The sequence below is a fragment of the Schistocerca piceifrons genome, chromosome 3 (assembly GCF_021461385.2).
Source record: "Schistocerca piceifrons isolate TAMUIC-IGC-003096 chromosome 3, iqSchPice1.1, whole genome shotgun sequence".
NCBI lineage: Eukaryota > Metazoa > Arthropoda > Insecta > Orthoptera > Acrididae > Schistocerca > Schistocerca piceifrons.
Window position 1 is genome coordinate 770902840 of NC_060140.1, and position 5115 is coordinate 770907954.

Here is a 5115-nt window from a genome sequence, read left to right on the forward strand (position 1 = left end):
ATTGTTCAGCAGTCAACTTCAAATGCCAGTTCCCTAAATTTTCTTAATAGTGTTTCTCAAAAAGAACATCACCTTTTCTTCAGGGATTCCCATTTGAGTTCTTGAAGCATCTCTGTAATGTTTACTTGTTGTTTGAACCTACCGGTAACAAATCTAGCAGCCCACCTCTGAATTCCTTCGATGTCTTCCTTCAGTCCAACCTGGTTCAGATCCCAAACACTAGAGCAGTACTCAAGAATAGGTTGCACCATCATGCTATACAGTTGAACCACCCTTTCCTAAAATTCTCCCAATAAACTGAAGTCGACCATTCGCCTTCCCTACCACATTTCTCACATGCTCGTTCCTTATCATATCACCTTGCAACATTATGCACAGACATTTAGATGACTTGACTATGTTAAGCAGAACATTAGTAATACTGTATCCAAACATTACAGGTTTGATCTTACTACTCATCCGCATTAACTGACATTTTTCCACATTTAGGGCTAGCTGTCATTCATCACACCAACTGAAAATTTTCTGTAAGTCATCTTGTACCTTCCTACAGTCACTCAACTTCAACAGCTTACCGTACATCATGGCATCATCAGCAAACTACCATAGATTACTGCCCACCCTATCTGCCAAATCATTTATGTATATAGGGAACAGCAACAGTCCTCTCACATTTCCTTGGGACACTCCTCGTGATACCGTTCTCTCTGATGAATGCTTGCCATCTAGGACAACATACCGGATTCTATTATTTAAGAAGTCTTCAAGCCACTTACATATTTGTAAACTTATTCTGTATACTCGTACTTTCATTAATAGCCTGCAATGGGGCACTATGTCAAATGCTTTCTGGAAATTTAGAAATATGGAATCCCCCTGTTGCCCTTCATCCATAGTTTTCACTTTATCACATGAGAGAAGGGCAAGCCGAGTTTCACATGCATGATGCTTTCTAAAACCATGCTGATTTGTGGACAGCTTCTCAACCTCAAGAAAATTTATTGTATTGGAACTGGGAATATGGTTAAGGATCTGCAGGAAAGAGATGTTATGGGTATTGGTCTGTAATTTTTTGGGTCTGTTCTTTTATCCTTCTTATATACCCGAATCACCTGCATTTTTTTCTAGTCACTTGAGACTTGTGCTGGGCAAGAGATTCATGATAACTGTAAGCTGGGTAAGGGGCCAATGCTGTAGAGTACTCTTGGTAAAATCGAACAGGGATTACATGCAGACCTGGTGATTTATTTGCTTTCAAACCTTTCAGTTGTTTCTCTACACCAGGTATGCTTATTACTATGGCTGAGGGATAGAGCACTTGCCCGCGAAAGGCAAAGGTCCCGAGTTCGAGTCTCGGTCTGGCACACAGTTTTAATCTGCCAGGAAGTTTCATACCAGTGCACACTCTGCTGCAGAGTGAAAATTTCATTCTAATCCCTGTTTCCATACTGACATTGTCAGTAAGGACATACCACGTACATTCATATTTCAAATGTAATATTACATATATCACATTTTTCACTATAGAAAAGTGGGGCTAGTATTCCATACTTCAGCTGACCTACATAGTTCAATTGAAGAACAGAACACTTGTACTAGCAAAGGCAAAAACAGGACAAATGTAATATTTATATACTGCACTTTAGTTGACATATATAAGTCAACTGGAAAATAGGATACTAGTACTAGCGAAGATAAAAAAGTGACAAACGTAAAATTTGTACGCTGTACCACAAGTGAATCCGAAAAAAGTGACAAATGGAAAATTTGCACCCTGTACTTCAATTCACCTATATAGTTCAGTTGAAAAAAAGAATACTAATATGAGTGAAAGCAAAAAAAGTGAGAAATGTAAAATTTGTATCCTGTACTTAAGTTAGCCTATATAGGTTGATTTTTCTGGCTTCACTAGTACTAGTAGCCTGTTCTTCAGTTGACTTACAAGTACAAGGTATGAATCAGCAATTGGAGAGGAGGAGGAGATAAATGAATGTGGGAGGATGAAGTGCACCCAGAAAGAGGGAGGAGGAGATGTGTTCATACATGAATTGAATGCACAAAGTGGATGAAGCCATGGGGAAAAGGCTAGTTATGTATAAAATTTGATTATTCTCTGGTAAACTTCAGAAAAAAGGTAATGCATTCCATTGTAAGAGCTGTGTGCCTGTACCATTAATATATCTGTTCAGGTGAGTATAGGTTTGAAACTTCCTGGCAAATTAAAACTATGTGATGGATCGAGAGTCAAACTTGGGGTCTTGGCCTTTCATGTGCAAGTGCTCTACCAACTGAGCTACCCATGGACAATCCTCCACTCCAGAATGAAGAGGTGAGATACTGTCAGAAATGTGTCATGACCTGCCCTCACAGCTTTACTTCCGCCAGTATATCGCTTCATTCTAGAGTAGAGGATTGTCCATGTAAAATCAAATAGGGGAAATACAAAAACAGGTTTAGCAATGAATAAGGGAGTGTGAATGTGGGTGGTAAACTATAACTAGCATAGTCAATGCATTATAATAGCGAAGATATACACAAATTTAACACTCACCAAAGTAGTAAAAATTTGTAGACCTCCTGCTGCCATAGACGTTGAAAGAATGTATGATGAGATAAATAATTCAGTATGTTAAGATAAACAAAAATTTAATTGTGATGGAGGACTAGCAACTGACAGGAAAAGGAAGGAAAGGAATTATAAAAGGAGAACATGGACAGGGAGAAGGACTGAAAAGGAAGCTGTCTAGTAGAATTTTGCACAAGGCATAATTTGACAATTGTGAACGCTGTTTTAAGAATTTTGTGGATGTAATCCAATCTCTACCTTCTCCTACACTTTTTATCCTCTAGTACCATGGTTGTTATTCCCTGATGTCTTAACACATGCCCTATCATCCTGTCTTTTCATCTTGCTAGTGTTTTCCATGTGTTATTTACAGGGTGTTTCAAAAATGACCGATATATTTGAAACGGCAATAAAAACTAAACAAGCAGCGATAGAAATACACCGTTTGTTGCAATATGCTTGGGACAACAGTACATTTTCAGGCGGACAAACTTTCGAAATTACAGTAGTTACAATTTTCAACAACAGATGGCGCTGCAAGTGATGTGAAAGATATAGAAGACAACGCAGTCTGTGGGTGCGCCATTCTGTACGCCGTCTTTCTGCTGTAAGCGTGTGCTGTTCACAACGTGCAAGTGTGCTGTAGACAACATGATTTATTCCTTAGAACAGAGGATTTTTCTGGTGTTGGAATTCCACCGCCTAGAACACAGTGTTGTTGCAACAAGACGAAGTTTTCAACGGAGGTTTAATGTAACCAAAGGACCGAAAAGCGATACAATAAAGGATCTGTTTGAAAAATTTCAATGGACTGGGAACGTGACGGATGAACGTGCTGGAAAGGTAGGGCGACCGCGTACGGCAACCACAGAGGGCAACGCGCAGCTAGTGCAGCAGGTGATCCAACAGCGGCCTTGGGTTTCCGTTCGCCGTGTTGCAGCTGCGGTCCAAATGATGCCAACGTCCACGTATCATCTCATGCGCCAGAGTTTACACCTCTATCCATACAAAATTCAAACGCGGCAACCCCTCAGCGCCTCTACCATTGCTGCACGAGAGACATTCGCTAACGATATAGTGCACAGGATTGATGATGGTGATATGCATGTGGGCAGCATTTGGTTTACTGACGAAGCTTATTTTTACCTGGACGGCTTTGTCATTAAACAGAACTGGCGCATATGGGGAACTGAAAAGCCCCATGTTGCAGTCCCATCGTCCCTGCATCCTCAAAAAGTACTGGTCTGGGCCGCCATTTCTTCCAAAGGAATCATTGGCCCATTTTTCAGATCCGAAACGATTACTGCATAACGCTATCTGGACATTCTTCCTGAATTTGTGGCGGTACAAACTGCCTTAGACGACACTGTGAACACCTCGTGGTTTATGCAAGATGGTGCCCGGCCACATCGCACGGCTGACGTCTTTAATGTCCTGAATGAATATTTCGATGATCGTGTGATTGCTTTGGGCTATCCGAAACATACAGGAGGCGGCGTGGATTGGCCTCCCTATTCGCCAGACATGAACCCCTGTGACTTCTTTCTGTGGGGACACTTGAAAGACCAGGTGTACCGCCGAAATCCAGAAACAATTGAACAGCTGAAGCAGTACATCTCATCTGCATGTGAAGCCATTCCGCCAGACACGTTGTCAAAGGTTTCGGGTAATTTCATTCAGAGACTACGCCATATTATTGCTACGCATGGTGGATATGTGGAAAATATCGTACTATAGAGTTTCCCAGACCGCAGCGCCATCTGTTGTTGAAAATTGTAACTACTGTAATTTCGAAAGTTTGTCTGCCTGAAAATGTACTGTTGTCCCAAGCATATTGCAACAAACGGTGTATTTCTATCGCTGCTCGTTTAGTTTTTATTGGCGTTTCAAATATACTGCTCATTTTTGAAACACCCTGTACTTTGCCAATTCTGTGGAGAACCTTCATGTCTTATCAGTCTACCTTATTTTCACCATTCTTGTGTGTTACCACACCTTAAAAGCTTAGATTCTCTTCAGTTCCGATTTTCCCACTGTTCACTACAGTACGATTATGTGCTCCAAACACACATTCTCAGCAAATTCTTCTACAAATTAGTGCTTATTTTTGATACTAGTAGACTTCTCTTGGCCAAGAATGCCCTCTTTGCCAATGATAGTCCACTTTTCATGTGCTCATTGCTTTGACCATCATGACTTATTTTGCTTTCACAGTAGTAGACTTCCTTAACTTTATCAAATTCATGATCACCAATGCTGATATTAAGTAGCGTGCTGTTCTGCAATTCTTCTTCACTTTCACTGAGTGTCATAGTGTCATGTCTTATCATTGGTCTCCTTTCACTTTGAATTTTTATACCACCTTTGAACCTTTTGTTTATTTCCATCATAGCTTCTTTCGTGTATAAATTGAACATCATGGCCAAAAGAGTGCATCCTCGCTTACAACCTTTTTAATTTGTGCATTTCATTCTTGGTCTTCCAAATTTTATTGTTCCCTATTGGTGTTCGCACATATTCTGTTGCCCATCTTTCCCTTTAGCTTACTT